Raw genomic sequence first — 18,800 nt, forward strand, 5'->3', positions numbered from 1 at the left:
CAAGCATACGTCACATGTACCAGCTCCTCCCATGCAGTGCTGCTGTACAACACACAGTCCGTCACAGCAAATGGCACATGTGTTGACATAGTTCTTCCCAGCCAAATCCACAGAGCCACAGTGACAACAAAATTACAGAACAGCCTGGTCACTAAATTACCCAGCAGCTATGAGACGAGCCTTCTGAATTGCCTTGTTATTATTTCCCTAATACAGTCTGTTATAGCATCTGGCAGTATGGGGTGTTTCATGGCTAAGCATGCAATAAAACTGTGTGATTAGATAGTTAACTGTCTTGTGATAACAAGGTAGGGATTTGCAACCAGTTAAAGGAGGGATTCTCTCTAGGACCAAATTCCAGCCATGAAAGATCAAAACTCCTGGCTGAAAGACACATGATCACCCACTTTAATAGAAAATCCCCATGTGAGATTTCACCGATGGGTGGGAAGAGGGGCATAAAGAGTTTGGTTTTGGTTTTTTCTTTTCCAGTGTTAGTTCTCCCATGCCAGCTGGTCTGCAGAAGAGCAGCGATTACCTCTGTAAGGCAGAAGGGGGAGGGCAGCTTTAAGTGGTGGGTCCTCGAGGGAGAAGGGCAGGGGCCTGAGCAGCTCTCAGCCAAACTCCTGGGGACCAAAGCCATTAGGGAGCCTCCTATCAGACTCCTGTGGTTGTGGCAGCATCACGCATTTATCTGCTGGGGACTGGGCATATATGGGTTGACAGCAGATAAAAGTCTACCCAGCCCTGGCTGCCTTCTCTGTCCTGATCCAGAGACACATCAAATCCCTCCCAAGGGTGAAGTGGAACAGGCGGTGCCACAGGAGTGGAAGTCCTGGGCGCAGGTTAGCCAGAGGGGGTGTGATCAGTCTCACATAAATTAACCTTTACAAAACACTTTCAGATTCTAATTACCCAGCAGCACTAAGGACCAGGTAATCACCATGTAGTCACAGGAAATTTGCCGTGTAATTCGCTGTGTGGGTGGGTACTTGGGATACTTCTCAGGTAATTACAATGTAGGTGAAGAGGGACATACAAAGGTTCACCATAGGTGAGCCATGACTTTTACAGAATGAGCGGAGGGGGCAACCTGAGATCTCACACCCCTTCTCCACCCCCCCTGAGGCATAGATAGTGTCCCCACAACTGTCCCATTCATTGCTCTTATGATGGGGCATAACTGGAGAATGGAGTGCTTTTCTGCTGGTATCTCTGCAAACAACAAAAATCATGGTTCCTACCCCAAGGTATACAGCTCTCATCTAGCCCATGCTTAACAGGTCAGGCTGTTTCATAGACTTCCTAAGAGCCAGATGCTCCACAGATGAGCCCCAGCACAGTGTGATTTGAGACTGGACAGGGCATAAGACCTTTTCAGTCATAACCATCTCCAATCAGAGCTTAGTACCCTTTGCCTGGTATTTCTCTCCTAACAACTGTGGATTTTAGTTTTAGAATTTTATTGAAACAGCGCTTTGATTTCTCCCCCCTCCCCTTCCCCTGGCCCTGTTAACCAAACAGGTAGGCAGAGTGTATGCACTCATTTGCAGTTATTCCATATGCAGCTCTGGGACAGCTCTGACCTTTTTCTGTTTGTGTACAGTCTGTTTGCATGTGTCCAGCAATATGCATTCCCTTGCACCTCATACACACACACACACACACACACACACGCACTACCGGTTTAATTCTGTTCTCCCTCTGCGTCACCCTATGACAACAGGAGAAACTGAACACATCCTTTGTATCCGGAGGAGTAAACCTTGCTTGGCTGGACAGGCAGCTGCTCTTGCTCTTAGATGGAAATGGGTTGGAATCTTCTGCTTCAAATTCAGCAATTTTCTCCAGCTCACATGTACAGACAACTCTCAGACTCTGTTACATCTATCACAAGCTAAGTCCTAATCTTAGACACCCTGCTCACTTAAGGTTGGGGTAGCTTGTGGTCTTTATCTACTCCAAGCAGTCCTATTTCACATCCCTCCCAGACAAGAGATGCTCATGACAGATCTCCACAGCAGACCCACCTTGCTCAAAACTAGCAGTGGACAGATCACTCATTACCTATGGTTTACTTAGCAGATTCTATCCTTCCGCCTCCCCGACCCCCCCCCCTGCTGATAGATGGTCTATGAACAAATTTTTATGCATTTATTATTGTTTATTATTTATTTATGCAAAATTGTTCAATGAATATTTTACATGAGCAAATTTCAGTCTGGGTGTTTGTAATGAGCTTTCATTCGATAAGAGATTTCTGAATATTCATGATGTCTAATTGGCCATCTCAGTCACATGGTGGGTTTTTTTCTGTCCCCTTACTGGATCACTTAACTTTTATTAACTACTTCTGCCCCAAGGAAATTTCCTCTCTGGATTGAAAGGATCAGAGTGACTGGCCTGAAGTTGTCTTTCTGAAACACAAATTGTTGCAAAAGGCAGCACCATCCACCAAAGGCACGAGACGATAAATTAGTTTTAGAACACACCACAATACAAGTGGATGATCCTATCTCTGCTAAACAGCTAAAACAATTCACTGAAGGAAATCAGTCAGCCATTGCCACAGGTGGCCACCTGCACAAGCAGAATTATTGCCATGCAACATATAATTGTAAACTGGGACCCACGCTGTCTTCTCAGTTCCTGCACAAAAGGATCACTACCATTCACACCACTCACTTTGATGAGCGTCATTAGCCAAGAGAGGCCACACAAGTCTTAAAGATCAGTTGCTTCTCACAGAGAGAGTCTTGATTTGCTATTTCCCACAGCTCTCGACGTGGGACATCAGCACCAGGTTCTTCTTTCCCACATCCATTCCAAGATTTACACGACCTTTTCCAACAGCACGAACAATTACAACAGATGAACCAATATTTTTGCCAGTTACTCCAGCAGCCAAGACCAGCCTCAGCTAAACTCACATTCATGCTAAAATGTCACGTGCTGCTTAGAAGTGGTTGAAAACGTGCCAAACAGTGCAAACCATATCCAGTAAAAGAGATGGTCCTGAGGCTACGTCTCTATGGCATAAAGCAGAGCTTTGCCAAACTCTGCAAGCCAGTTTTGGTACCAGAAGCAATGTTTGCATAGCAAAACAGCACTCCAGCCAGGCTCACTCAGGCTTTTTTTCTCTGCAGGGTTAAGTAGTCAAGCAGTATACTAGGCTAGCATATAGTTAGGTTGTTAAAGTCCTGGCTGGGTGTCTTTGCATATTATTGCTATCTACTTGTGGATATACCAGAGCTAAATTTGGTCATGTTTAATGCAAAAGGCTGCTCTTGAGTTAAGAGTACACTCTTGGGCCTCCAAAGCCTGAATCACCTCATCCTATTGTGGACATCAGGTGAAAACATCAGATAAACTGCTTCCAAACCATGGTTATCTCTCCATTGACTATAAAGACCCTGAAGCCAACACGGCTATAGGCATTTGTGCTGTAAGTTGTAGATAATTAGTAAGAGGCAATATCCCTCATTCTCAGTAAGAGGTAGAAACTACCTAGCTGTCCAATACTTATGAGCAGGCATAGTAGAAGGAACTGCAAAGAGCACGGTGAAACCTGAAACCAGCATCCCATTCACTTGGTGATACGTACACAGTATGAGAACACATCAAGAAGGAAGGAGAAGGGTGGAGATGAGGCAGAACCAGGAGAATTTTGGCATTGCCCTACATACAGTTTGGTTATTTCAGCCTTTTCTCATACAACCCTGTGCAACTGGAAGGGTTCCATCACACACCATGGAAAATGGCTCGCCTAAGGTACTAAATCCTGGACCGTCTATTTCTACCCCTTGGTTCTGCTGCTGCACGACAGGATACATGTGTGTATGTCACAGGGCACATGCAAGCACCTGGAGAGCAGCACACAATGGAAAAATCCTTCAAGTCTGTGGGCTGTGGTGGCATTCAGAGGTGTTGCTCTTTTCTAAAAGCGAGTTCCAGCTCTGCCTCTCTAATTCTTTAGTGTGGAGCGAGGAATCAAACTCATTTTGGTTGAACATGCAATTGAATGCAGGAACACAGACAATAAAATACTCCAACACTCTTTCTTCAATCAAGGAAATTACATGATATTAATGCAAGGTAGCTTGGGGTTGACTTTACCTGCGTAAAAGTCAGGAAATTTTAAAAAATGACGGTTCCCACAGCAACCTTAACTCACCCATGTTGCACATATCTAATAAGGCAGAGTTAACAGCATACACATGAATATAAAATACTACTCAAGCAAATCTCAGCCATCAGATTGCATTAATATTGATTTGTTTCATTTAATAATAGATTGTCCCATCATTGCTTTCAAGAGAGCTTTTTATGAAACTCTTTTTTTTAAGTTAAGGTTAAAAAAAAAAAGAAAAACCCAACATATTTTATTCACGTTTTGATATTTCAGAGAACAGACATTGTTTCCTCATATGAAGAAACTGACAAGCAGCCAGGTAGAATTCAGCCCTCCCTTTTACAATATTATGAAAATTTCAGCTATGGGATTTTTAATTAAAAATGTGAAACCTAAGTGTGATGACAGCCAGAAGGGACATGAACAATTTTATCGAAAAAGAACTTAAGTATGAGATATTAGTCTCCTCCTTCACACCTTCTGTTCCCTTTATTTCTATTACTGAGCTGAACCCTGTGCTGGGGGCAAGTCACCTACCTTGATGGGTACCAGCCTAGGACATCGTTCACTCTGGACTATGCTAGACTCATCCCCAGAACAGCAGGATCACAAAACCATAGAATCATAAAATAAAGTCAAACAGGATCTCAGGATGTCACCTGATCCAACATCCAACTCAAAAAAGGGCTAACTGGTGTTAGTTCAGGTTGCTCAGGATGTGGTGTTTGTTTCGAAAGTGGCTATTTGGTACAGCCACATGCAGATCAGCTTACACGGTGTCCTGCAAGACACAACTGAAATGCAACAGCAAAGATGTGTGGCGATTCTTACTCTAAATAACTGGAAATGTTGGAGGTCAGGATGCTAGTTGCAATATGACCTGAGAACATTGGCAGTTGGTCTAATGAATCACCATTCAGAACTTGGCTTACAATAAGTCTAAACCGCGTGGAAATGAAAGCAAATTGTACCAAGAGATTAGGACTCAGCAGGTGTAGTCACTTGGGATTGTTACTGGCGCGCTGCAGAGCAGGTATGGGCAGCCCATGGCAGGAGAACACTGACTGAGCGTTGCAAAACCAGGCAGTTTGCACAGCCCCTCGGAAGCCCTTGGTAGTTCTCCCTAAAGCTGGTGCCGAGGTGGCCACCAATTTTAGCGGCTCTCTGTCCAAGAGCCAAGGTGCTTGCAACCCTGCGACCAGATCTTACAGCTCGCTGGAGTCACTGCAGCACCAAGCTCTTAAAAGACACCCACAGGCACAAAGAAAAATGAATGAGCTCCAGGAATTCAGCTGGTTCCTTGGGTTTCATTCAGTCAAGGAAAAACAACCACCTTCTTCCTAGACCCTGGCAGAAATGAATCATCAGAAAAAAACCCAAGCCAAACAACATCCTAGACTGTATGTCTCATTTTGCCTTTTTTTTTAAAAAAAAAAAAAAAACATAAATAAACCCTTTAATTTCATTCCAAAGTCCTTGTCAAGCAAGTTCCCCCAATCTCCCGTTTAAATTTTATAGCTCCTCGCTTAAATTAACTTGCTAAGTGTCTGAGTCCTTGCCTGGTTTGAGGCACTATCTGGTCCATCGAAGGATCATGGCTGGTCACGTGGCAGCTCTCATTAGCGAGCGGCAGGGACTCAGCTGCGCCGGCTTTGATAAGCCCAGCTCCACTCTCACAAGTATGCCGCAAAGCAATTAAAACAGCAAAGGGCCCTTTTTTCCCCCACCATCCTTTTTCTTCCTCCTCCAAAGTTGAATCAAAATGATTTGATAAATTATTCCTTTCAGAGCTAAACACTCAGGCAAAGGAAGGGGGAGGAGGGAAAAACTACACAGGGGAGAGAAGTCGCTCCTGAGGACCCATTATTAGCCTGTATTCCCCAGCTCGCTGGCAATCAGGACAAATTCTTGGGGTTGGGGTGGGGCAGTGCCACAGCAATGCTCCTTGCTGTTCACCTGATGCATCTGTGTGCCTGACCGAAGGGAGTTGGGGCAGGCATTTAGGACAGTTTCAACCTGGTATTATGATGTTGCCTACCTTTAGATGCAAAGCAGGCACAGCTCAGTCCCAGGTCCCCCAGCATCATCTGGATTACTCTGATTTACACCTTGGGCAGGGAGCCCTTAGGAGGCTGATAATAAACACAGTTTGGAGGCTGCCATTGCCACCATACCAGGTTGCCAGAATTGCAGGCTTGAAACAGCCGTGGGGTTTTGCTGCCTGTATGCAGCGTACCACCGCTACTCTGCTTTTCCAGGATTCCCATATACTGAACTGAACTCCTGTTTACAGAGAAGTAAAAAAGGTGGGAAAGCTTGGATACCACCTAGATTAGACTGTGTGATGCACTGAAGCGAACTGCCTACTGATTAATGTGGCACTAACACAAGACCTCCTGCAGGAAGCAAAAACAAAGATGGGACTCAGGGATTCAAGAAGAAAGGAAGGGTTGGCATGGCAATAACACAGCTCACAGTCAGAGACCTGCTTCTGCAAACTGGGCTTGGCAGTCACAGAAGGGAGCACCTGATGGCTGGGGATTGAATGGGAAGGTTTAATTCAGACTGCACCATCCAAGAATAGACACGCTAAAACCACTGGTCAGTACCTAGGCTCCATCTATGTTTTCCAGATGTATCTGGAAAATTACTTTTATTAAATAAGATTCCGACAAGTGCTTGAATTTAGGGGCTGCTCAGCAAACAAGTACTATTGGGAGGACTGGCCAGCCACCTCTGAAACTCTCTGTCTCTCCTTACTTTGTCTCTGACCACAATCTGGTTTTGGGGACCAGAGCTTTCCAGTAGCCAGTGGGGTAATTTTCTGCCATTTCCCATGGCATTAGCAACTGCAGTTTGTAGTGAAAAGAGAGATGCAGAGAAAGAAGGTAGTTGGAAGGAAAAAACCCAACAAACCCACAAACAAACCCTAACAAAAATAGTGCAGACAAAGCTTTCAAATTGGCAGCACGTACCCACTACAACCCAAAATAAAACAACTGCAAAACTGCAAAATCCTGATCCTTTTTTCCCTGTGCCACAAAACCACCTGATTTACACCAGGATGACCACTGAGTAAACAAGGGTTAACATGCAAGATGTTCTACACGATGTGTCCAGAGCATACTTCTCTCTCACTGTCACCTGCAGAAATACAAACAGTTCATCCATTTAGATGATATCTCTGCCTTAGAAAAGCAGTTTCAGAGAAGGGGAAGTATGTCAGAACATCTTGGAAGTTAGGAGGGAGAGAAGCTGGGAACGGGGAGTTTCCTGGCAGCCGCAGGTGGATGCTGCTGCAATGATGCATGATAAAGAGGCATGGAGAGGGAGGCGGAGGGTGCAGAGGACACAGTGCAGTTTCCAAGTGATCATCCATCACCAGTGGCTCTGCCTTCTCCTCTTCATGCCAACAGGTGATGGAGCCTCATCCATAAAACATTTCCTGGGTGTCACTAACTGGAAGACGCATTGGAGGGTTACATTCACCCTGCATAAGAAATAACTTCCCAGATGAAGGAGAGAGCTGCCACTTTTAAACTCCCTGTGCTTTCCTCCTCCCCACCTGTCCCTGCATGCTGCACCCAGAAATTGTCTGTCTCCCTCTAGCAGCATCTCCTCTCCTCAGCAGCTTCTGCTATGATGCATACTACAGGCTCCTCTTCCATGGGTGCTTTTTATATAACTCTTTTGTATATGTATTTTATGTGGGTTTTTTATACAGGCCACCCCATGTATGTAGACCTGTAGAGTCTTCTCATGATCTCAGGAGGAAAATCAAGCTTCCAAAGTATCCAACAGCCCCTCCAGCTCCCAGCTCATCACTCTCTTCTCACATGCTTCTGAACCCATTCCTGCCTTAATTTATGCTCTGTATATTTTAACCTCTCTTTCAAGAAAAAGCTCTCAAGTGTGCACATTCAGTAAAACACAGCAACAGCACAACTTCTCTGTCTAGCTTAGGTGACAAGACCCTACTGACCACAAGAGTCAAGGTGACAACATCTCTGAATGTTCTGCTCCCCTAATCATTCAAACAGGAAGATCTGGGAAGGGGGTAAAAGTGTTCACGCAGGGCAAAGTCACTAATGAATTATTTTAATTTACATTTACAAACAAAAAATGACTTGGTGATTCCTTAAGTACTTTGGATTTAGGATCTGAAATATAACTCAGGTTACACCTGATGGGAATCAGCAGGTTTTCCTGTAATGTTCTGGAATTGAATGATCATTTTGACAAACTGCTGCATGCATCAGCAACGTTGGCAGCCTCCACAAAGAGGAATTAAGTCCTTAAAGAGCAGGGACAGGGCAGGTGGTTGCAGGGAACCTGGGGGGCACTGCAAAGATGTGTGAGGAGCCCTAGGTTGGGACAGCTGGGAGGCTGTAAGGCAGGAGGGGGCACTGGCAGAGCTAGGTGTAGTAACTGATGTGCAGCAGCTGCTTGCAGCCAGCTCCATCACCCCATATTTTTCACTAGAATTATAATTCAACTGTTCTTAATACCAACTCCTATGCCATTTACTGCCTGACTTACCAAACTCAACTCACTCCTGCACTCGTGTTCCTATATAAGCAAATTGATGGTCCAGACTGCCAACCTCAGCTGTCAGTCATCCAAATTTTTCTACAAATGTTCTGCATTGGGTGTTAGAGCCTTACTTGTCTCCTGAATGAGAGGTGGAATATCAGGAGAGTAGATGAATCTCACCTGTCATTAAATGCTTCTAGGAAATAAAGTGGCTACAGAATTAGGGTGGGCATATGGATACATGCTCTCTGAGAAGGCTGCCTGTGTTTTGGAGGATTAAACAGCATAAGGCTGTGCGAAGATAAGGATGCAAAAGGGAATGATGATGAGAGAGAAAAAACAGAGGACAAAAGATCTAGGGACAGCAAAGTATGGCAGTGAGGCAGAGGAGACAACCTGAAGAAAGAAAAGCAGCTGGAATCACTGAACAAAGAAATGGGAGAAAGAAAGGAACGCGCTATGGAGAGACGCTGAACAGAGTACCCCGCCTTCAAGCCCCTCCAGAGGAATAAATGCTGACCCTACTTCTTTCCTGGCTTGTCAGGGGCTGTTTGGCTGAATAAGTCCAGCCCAGCAGCCCTCTCCCGCTCTCTGAGCATTAATATATTCATTTCATTATTCAATTATTTAAAACATTTCTTATGTTCCATCTATTTCACACAGATGGAGGTGGGGTGGGCTGCTCCCTCCCTCCCTCTCTAAAACCTGCACTGCAGGAGCCTTGAGGAATGTAGGGCACAGAGTGCTCCATGGCTCTCTCTCCTCCACCAGCTTCACCCTGGCTCCAGCGCCAAATACTCCCTTACCTGCACCTCAGACATCTTGTTTAAGAGGAACCCCTGCGATGATTGCCACCGCTGCAGTGGCCCCTGCGAGGTGCAGGGCGCTCTGTGCCGCCGCAGGAGATGGGCTGTGTGGCAGAGGGAACAGATGCACTGAAAGTCGCTCTCCTGTCAAACTCTGCTGGCCCCTGCAGGCAAGCTGCCTTCTCATGGTGTGTAGTATGTAAGGCTGCAGGTTAGACGGAGACTCTTTTCCTCTCCATTTGTCTACCAGCTTTTGAGGGGCTAATTAGCTTGTTAGTCATGGTGTCTCTCTCAGGCTTGCAAGCCACTATAAATCTCCTTCTCTCCCTGTTCCAGGCGAGCATTAATTCAGATTCTTGGATGGGAGACCTCCAAAGACAACTTAAGGTGCTGAAGGCAGCAGGGTTCGTGAGTGAGTGGCTGTCATTCCTCCTACAACATCATTACTCCCCATGTCCCAAAGTGATGCTGAGACGGGCCACCTATAAAGCAGACTTCTTGGCCATTTGCATTCATGAGAGAGTTTATGATACCTTGGGGATTACATAGCCCTGCCCCACAAAGTATGCTAGTAGAATTCTATGAAGCAAAGCTGGAAGACCCCTGCTGAATCTCCTAGCCAATCCCCACCCACAAAAGCTTCAGCTACATTAAAATCATTCCTGAAAGCCGTTTGTCCAACCTATTCTTCTAAACTCCCAGTGGTGGAGAGTCCACGTACCCCCAGGCCAACTCCTCCTGTATGTCATAACAGCTTCTGAAAATGACTTTATTATCACTTCAAACAGAAGTGGGAGTTTTCATCCTCCCCCCCTAAAGCACCCCCAAGAAACTGTTATGAGCTTTGCCGTATACTCTCAACTCATAATTTTGACTAACATCAGCCTTTGTTCTATGTCACTGTCAGATAAACCAATTTTCAAGGGAGCCTACCTAACTAAATTAGGTTTAGAGATTACTCCGTCCTCTATTTGACTAGCAGTCCTTGTTTGTGATAGCTTACAAAACAGCCAGGCCTGTCTTCTGCTCTGCCGTGTCTGTGCTGCCTGGCGTGGGTTGCTTGTTAAGTGGCACTGAGGAACAGCAAATTCAGCTGTCTTCAGCAGTACCGGCAGTGCAGGATTTGCCTTGGGCTTCCTGCTGCTTGTCACTAGAACTGGTGGGTGGATCCAGCTCCAAAATCCTCATTTGAGGCAGAGCTGGGTAAGGATTTTTCAGGGAATCAGCCAGGTATTTTTAGTTTAGCTTAGCTATTTATTTTTTTTTTTTTCTGTGAGAAAGAGTTAGCTATTTGACAAGGATTTTGCTGTACCTTTATTAGCAACCCTTATTGTGTTCAAGTCTTATGGGAGAGTTCCCTCGGTGCAATTTCATTCAAGCAGTTCTGCTAGTAATTTGCATGGTTACCAACACTAAAGCATCGTAGCAGATAAGGAAGGAGCACCTGGGGAATCCAGCCCTCCACTCCGCCATGAGGATTTCCTGCAGTGCATTCTCAGACTTTTGTCCAATTCTGTGATAAATGTTCTCAAATGATTTCCTTTGTAGGAAGAGTTTCCGAGCCAAGAACAACTCACTGACACAAAGTGAATCTGGATAATCAGCCCCATTTGCATTCTTTCCCTCCTGATGCTAGCTAAAGCTGGGTAAACAATCCTGAATGAATCATTTATTAGCTTAATTCTACCTCCTCCAATTCATGAACTGTCCACTAGCGCTTCCCAGTTTCGTTCCCTCCAGCCTATTTTCTCGTCAGAATCATTTGGGTATGAACACAACACAATCCACTGAAGTCAGCAGGATGATTTCTTTGCATAAAAGGACAATTTCTTTGCACAGAAGTGCTTGTACTTTACAGATTTTGCTGAACATGGCTTTTCTTGATGGATCTTGGGAGTTTTCTCCTTTACAAACTATCTTTTGTTTTCTACTTACTTGTTAGCAGCGAGTTGAAACCTTACAACCACCTTTCTTGAAGAGTCATGCAATAAGTTTGCATATTCCTGAATGGATGAAAACAACTCCCAGAGCATTTAACTTCCTAGGAAACCACAACTTGTTTTCTCAGTGCCACATTGCCAATACTGCAATACAAAAAAGACAGGAGTCAGACCCTCAAACCTAAAAAACACGAGGTTCTGGGTTTTTCCAAGTGATAAATGTTGGGTTCTTTTCCTTAGTCTCCTTGCTTTTTAACCTTTCAGGTCCATTTTCTTTGTCAAAAGCACAAGGGCCCAAAACATGCTGCTTCAATGAAAGAAAAAAATATCCTGACTTCGACAGCAAGGCTTTCTGAAACACAGTGAATACTGCAAGCCTCACAACAAAACATGAGTGTTGAGAACACCTAACTATGCTGAACTAACTGCCACGTTTTCTACAACAGTTTCAGCCAGGGGACTTCTGTTCTGAGAGAATCACACAAATCAGGCTCGAAAGGGGGAGAACAGAAACAGGGGCAAACGAACATTCAAGCCAGTGCGGGAGGAAGGGTTTGGGCTCCTCAGCTCTATTTTCTCCCTATAGAGGGTTGCCCTAAACAACAACATTTTGTCCTGGGTGTCTTTCCAATACGTGTCCAGTAGCTACTGTCCTCCTCTCTATGTCAGCTATGCAAAACATCTCTCTTATCTTCATTTGGAAGGTGGTCCCTTTGCTTGTCGTGACGATGTCATTCCTCCGTCAGCTCAGTCTAATACATGAGCATCTCGGGATCAAGGACTGGACTACTTTTCCAGGAGTGTCTGTCTCATCCCCTAAGCAGCTCGCTCTGCCTTGTACCTCCAAGAGCGATGTGAGCACTCCCTCTGCCGTTAAACAAGGGCTTCAGGCAGGTGTGGCCATACGGCACTCCGCAGTGCTTTGCAGCTGATGTCTTCCCACAACTAATAGCTATTTGGCTGGCATTTGTCTCACAGTGGAAGGGTTACGGCAACACATGTTGGGAACGTCTGGAAATTCGAGGGATGGAGTTGTTTCCAGTCCTCTTGCCCCCATCAGGCACAGCGATTTCCAAACTGGGTGCATACATGTGTTGCCTGCACTCTATGAGATTCAATTTATACCGATAGACAAGAAGTCAAGTTCACGATCCCCAGGACAGGAGAGCAGATGGCTTTGTATTTTTGATTTTTTTCAAGCAAAACCATCTGGCTAATTCTCTGTGGCTTGTGCATGTGCGTGTTTTAGCAGAGAGAGACACAGCCTGCTTACCCACCGAGGCTGTGCCTGCAGTCACAAGGGACAAATTTGTTATTTTGGAAGTGGGTCCTGCCCATCCTAACCTCTTCACATAGGGAAGGGGTACCAGCATGGCTTCAGCCACTAATACCAGCAGATGAGGTGTGGCATAAGCATATATCTGCACACTTGTGGCTCCTGGTTAGACTTTCCTTATTTTCTCTGAAAACCAACGCCTGCTATGGCAATTCTCACATGTCACCTACCAGGTCATGAGCCAGGAGATCTGACCCAATTTACCACAAAGGCTGAGAAAGAGTGTACTGCCCTCTGCCCAGTGCTCTTCCCCTTCCTCCTTAGGCCACTATGTCATGCTTCCCCACCTCCCAGTCACCCTAGTCTGCAAGTACTCATCCTCCCACCTCTTCATCCACACAACACTTGGGAGCTAGGGCAGTGATGACACCCCCATTCTACAAATGGGCTAGAAGCCCAGATGTCTTCTCTGTATCAGATGTGAAATATATGGCAGAGCATAGCAATGAACTCAAGCCTCGTGCTACCTAGCTTAGCTCCCTAATACAAGAGATGGTAAACATTTTGAGAGTCTGCTGCCAAGTTTGTTTAAAACAAACCAACAAACAAGCTTTGAAGCTTACTAACATTTTTTCCAGCCCAGGTCTTAGTAAGAGCCTGACTTAATGTTGGTGACAATGGTCTGCTGATGCTGCTATACCCACTGGACCAGCACTACCACCATGGCAGAAAGCTCCTGAGCTCTCTTTCCATTTCAGGCAGGATGCTGCACTGGCTAATACCCAGCCTCTCAAAAGTCTTCTGTCAGTGTGACCAGACCCAGGATACATTCCCCCATCAAGCTACCTGCAATAGCATGGCATTTCCCCATCATGGCCACATCACCCTGCCACCCCAGAAGGGAACGTGCAGATCCTGCTCTAATGTAGAGCCTGTGCTTCCGGCCCATCAAACCATCTTGTAGGACCAATCCTCTTGCTGTGCTCACACTCAGGCACTACTGGCCTTGGGAATCCTGCTTCCTATTGAAGGTGGGCTCAGGCTTTATCCTACCCATCCCTGTGCTGTTTGTACAGCTTCCTGCCATCAGAAGGGAAGTCTTGGATGATCAGACTGGCCTTTTCATGGAATGCAGCAAAAGTATCCCTGTGGCCACTCACTGAGCCACTAGCAAGATTTATCTGCCGGATGAGCAAAACACCCTATGCCAAGAACAGAAAAATGTCTTACTTCATTTTACTTTACTGATCTTGAAGCAGTCAAATCCCCTGTTTGCAGCAGAGCTTCCCACAGCAAATAGGCAGCAAATAGCCCATGCAGGATTCCTCTCTGGGAGACGCCCATGCCTGGGGCCAGCATGTCACTCTGGCACTGAGGGGACAGCGAGTGCAGCACTTGGGGCTCACTCTGGCACACACAGCCAAAAGCACGATGGGAGAAACTATGTGCAGGGAAGCACTATGCACTGGATTGGATTGTGGACAGTGCGGGCATGCATGTAACTATGCTGCTCTCTGTCGGTGACAGCATAGGCAACAGATACAGTTTCAAATGCTGCTACTGTTACTTTATTCCAGTGGATCCTTTAAGGCACTTTATAGAACAGGTATTTGAGAAGTGTTTTGCACCTTCCCGCACTGTAATGCAAAGCTGTCAAGTCTGAAAGTTCATGAGATTTTTCCTCTGTGCTCGGCAAAGAAAATTCAACTATTGGCAACTATGAAACCGCTACATTCACAAATACAAACCAGGAAAAAGACATTCAGACTACAAGACTTCCATTCCCTTACCCCACTCACCCGTGCTGCCCCATCCTTTTTTTATCTTCAATTTTCCCCTAGCAACTTCCACATCCTTGTTCTTTGTTGCCAGTGCTTAAGCATAGTGTCTCTGCTTAGCAGTACTCTGCCTGAAGCACGTGGAGAGCACAGGGGATGAGGAGTTGGTTGGGAATGTGCTGCATCTGTTCATGGTCAGAGCCCAGGACAGAAACAACAGAAGACGATGCAGTCTCTCTGTGCCACAAGCTATTAGAAATGGTGGTTCAGTCTTTCTCTATCTACAGGGGGGATAGTTTCTCACAAAGAAGTCACCATCTCCTTCAGAAAACTCTTACCTACGGGGCTTGTGCACTCGTAGCTGTGGCTCGCCAGCTCCAGATGCCATCCCACACACACGCTGCCCTGCCCTGTTCTGTTCAGCTGAATGTGGACGCTCCCTGATGCTTCTGGCTCCTCATCCATGTCCTCTCCTCCCAAACTCCTTCTCACCTACAGCTTTTTGTCCCAAGTTGCTCTATAGATAGAGCAAGCTGTCACATGTACAGCTGGGTTGCTCGCTGCCCACTAGCTCGTTCAGACTTTCAACAGGAGAAAACATACCTTGAACTAGGTTGTAGTGGTGCTCTATAGTCTTGGCTGGGTGGTGATTAGGAATAGCCAATAAGCAAAAATCCTGTATCAGGGAAAGATGGAGATTTTGAGATGTGTTTTGAGGCTATTGTGAAATAAAGCAGAGATTATCAGAAAATATGTGTAAAAAACAGCATGAAAAAGATGAGAGGATGAGCAGAGACACAGATGATGCTTTATGTTTTCAGGACACCGTTCAGTCTGCTGTTTCCTTGTCTTCCCTACACCAGGAACTCCCTCTGAGATCTCAGCAAGTTTTCTCAGCAAAGTTTAAGCAAATTTACACTTAGTGGTATTGAAAAAGATCATTTTCCATGAAAGTAAACAATCCTTCCCTTTCATCTTTTCATCTCTCCCTGCTACCATGACCATTTCTAAAGCTCTAAAGGGGTAGTCCACATGCATCCTCACATGCCTCATGGACCCTACTTGTTTCCAACCGAGGATCAAATACCTGCCTCCAGTGTAATGGTGAATGCAAAGAGCTTGTAAGAGAGGGGATGGAGATCTTGGTGCCCTCAACTTTCACTGACTAATGTCTGGATCTGTTTGAGTAACAGTACCCATGAGAAAAAAATGGCTCAGAGTTACACTCCTGACTCTGTAGAAAAACTGCTGTGCCATGCTGGGTGGTCCCCTTACCTCTGTTTTCCTTTCAAAGATAAAGATGAAGACTGACAGGAGATTGTGAGAAAGGACATCAACTTTACCCTCATTTTCCTGGAGTTAGAAGAGCTCATCTTCTGCATCTGGTGCAGTGAGGAAAGGTCAGCACTGCAAAGACAGCAGAGCACCAGTGTACTGCTTTTCTAGGAGGTTAAAGGTAGATAACTCTGTAGCAGGGTGGAGGAAACCCTTAATCCAACACTGTGAATGAAGAGGTATTATAAGAGATGAGGCCTGCTTAGCTCTAAGATCAGGGATATGTCTGGAGGGCTCTTTAGAACACACACAACCCCAACTCTTCTGCGTATTCCTTCCTTCCATGCTTTACAGGAGGTTGGAAAGCTCATTTACCCAAAGCATTTTGAGGATACATCTTCTGTCCTACCTGGTCATAGTGGTGCCTATGGGATCTCTGAGAAGGACCAGGGAGGTGGTGGAGTCCCTATCCCTGGAGGTGTTCAAGAGTAGGGTCGACATAGTGCTGAGGGATCTGGTGTAGTTGGGAACCGGTTAATGGTTGGACTAGATGATCTTCAAGGTCCTTTCCAACCTAGTTGATTCTGTGATTCTGTGACCTTCAGTATCCCTTGGAATGGGAACAACTATGCTGATAGCAGGCTAGGGCTACAACCCTACCCCTGCTTGAGAATCCAGGGCCATGAGACCTCTATGTACAAACAAGCCACCCAAATTAGAAACCCCATATCACGCACACTCTGCCACCAAAACACCCGAGATGGAGCTGTTCGTGGTGTTTCAGCTGCTTTCAAGCTGAGGAAAAAGCAGAAAAAAAACCCCAAACCCACCAAAAGGCAACCTCCCCCTCTGCCAGCAGATGGCAATGGTACTCCACGCCTTCATCTCTGATCCCGTTCCTGGAAAAGGACACATGGCTGCCATCTACAGAGCACTCGGGAGAAGCAAACTCTTTTTAAAAAATGCTTCAACTCTGCGCAACGAAAACACTTTAGAAAAGCGTGGGAGAGTAAATAAGGCCATTTGATGTGCAAACCCACCACCTAGAAGCCTGGATTGTGATAGCAGATTCTTGCTGCACAGGACAAACTGTATGATTTTATAATTCTGCCCCTTTTCATTTTCCCTTCATAGAGATTCAGTCTAGAATATTAAGGGAAAAGACTTATTTATTTATTTATGCCTTATCAGCTCTCCTGATTAAAGAGATGGGGTTTTCCCCCTCCCCTGCACGTTCCAGTCTGTATGGAAGGGAAGCAATAGGAATCCAGCAAGCATCAGACAATCTCAAGCAACAGTGCGACGGCACTCCTCCTTCTCCCACCTGAAAGGCCCTTCTCTCTCAGTTTTGAACGAGTCCTTGAAATGCCCTTGAGCTACAGTGCATAGTAAACTAGACACAGGCTCAGCAGTTCAACCCATTCACATGGAATCTGCGACTCTTCCCAGATCAGTGTAAGCAGAGAGCTACACCCCAACACAGCCCCTTCTGCCTTCTGCCCCACACAAGACTCATCAGCTCAAGCTGTGGGGCTGCTAACCTTTCACTGATGGATCATCAGGCCAAAGACAGGCCCTCCAGGGTTTCAAAATATCCCACCGAACTAGAGGAATAACTTAAAAGCTCGTCCCCAGCTGTGGGCTCTCAGCAGAGCGCTTGATGCTGCTGCAGGCAGAAGGGGAAGGAGTCACCAGCGTGGCACAAAGAACTGCAGCAGAAGGAAGCTTAAATGACAGCCGGGCAGGAGAGCCTGGGGCAAGTCCCACATGCAGGAGGTTGGACTTGGCACCACAGGAGAAAAGGTACTGGAACCTGTGAATAAGGGACATGAAGGCATCCTCATTTGGATGGCTGAGCACAGCGTCTCCAAAATGAGTAATTATGCTTGTCCGGACACTGCAGGTCTTCTAGCAGCCGTCACAGCATAGGGTCACTTAAAGATTAGGCTGTTTAATTAAAACAGGGTGTGGAGCAGGTTCTGGGGAAGGGCAACTTGCCCAATGACAGCGTGGACTGCGCAATTTCTCTGGAAGAGGAGCTGATTAGAGACTGAGAGGCATCTCTGCAGCAGGGAAGGGGACTCATCTCTGAAACTCCTCAAAGAAGTACTTCATGGTGACTTGCCTTGTTAGCAGGAATAGAAGTCCCATCATAGGGCTTGGCTGAACTGGACATATTTCAAGCTCCTCTCCAGCTGGCTGTGTGATTCCAAAGTAGGAGGAGAGACACCCTTGAGATATGATTTGTCTCTCAGATATGTCCACCAGAGGCAGAAGTAAGTGAAAACACACCAGCACACCACCCCTTTTCACTTCAAAACCCACCCTTCTCTACAGTGCAGGGAGGGCTGCCCCCTCTACGGGTGCTACTGGAAGACACAGGGCTCCAAGTGGCTTAATATATTGACAAGTTCAAGGCACTCTGGAGGAGGAGAAAGCAACAAAGAGAGAGAAAAAAAAAAAAAACAAGCCCAGAGGTAAGACAGATTCCTCAGCTGCAACTTTCTGTCTACCTCCACTGTGTCTGCAGGAAAAAACTAAGCAATCCTTTCTCACTCGCCTTCTGCTTCTGAGGATCACACAATGAGAAGAGAAACACAGATATAGTGAATTATTGCCAAATGGTGAAGACCGGTGCTGTGGTTCAAAAGGTGAAAAGCCAATAGATCTCTAAATGCTAGCAGGTTGTGAGCCTTTCAGCCTTTACAGAAACGGTTATCTTAGATCATAAAATGGCCCATTTCCTGGATCACAGTTAGGTTACGTGGCAGGCCAGGGAAGGAAGGGAGAGGGGGACAGGGAGGGCCTTTATCCCCACACACATTGGTGCTTGCTGGGCTTACCTAGGCTCACTGCTCTGTCTGTCAGCAGGATGTTCTATGGGATGGGAGGATTTACTGCTCCACAAAAAGGAAGACCAGTATAAATTACAAGGGCATTTTCCCACAACAGCTTTGCCTGTGCTTCCCCTGCAGCTCCGCCATCCCCCCCCAGCCCTCCCAGCCCTGGGGTCCCCACCAGCTGTCAGTGCCCTCCTTGGCTCCGCAGCCCCCCCCCCCC

The sequence above is a fragment of the Athene cunicularia genome (genome assembly GCF_003259725.1).
Source record: "Athene cunicularia isolate RWA chromosome 1 unlocalized genomic scaffold, athCun1 chr1_part1, whole genome shotgun sequence".
Lineage (NCBI taxonomy): Eukaryota > Metazoa > Chordata > Aves > Strigiformes > Strigidae > Athene > Athene cunicularia.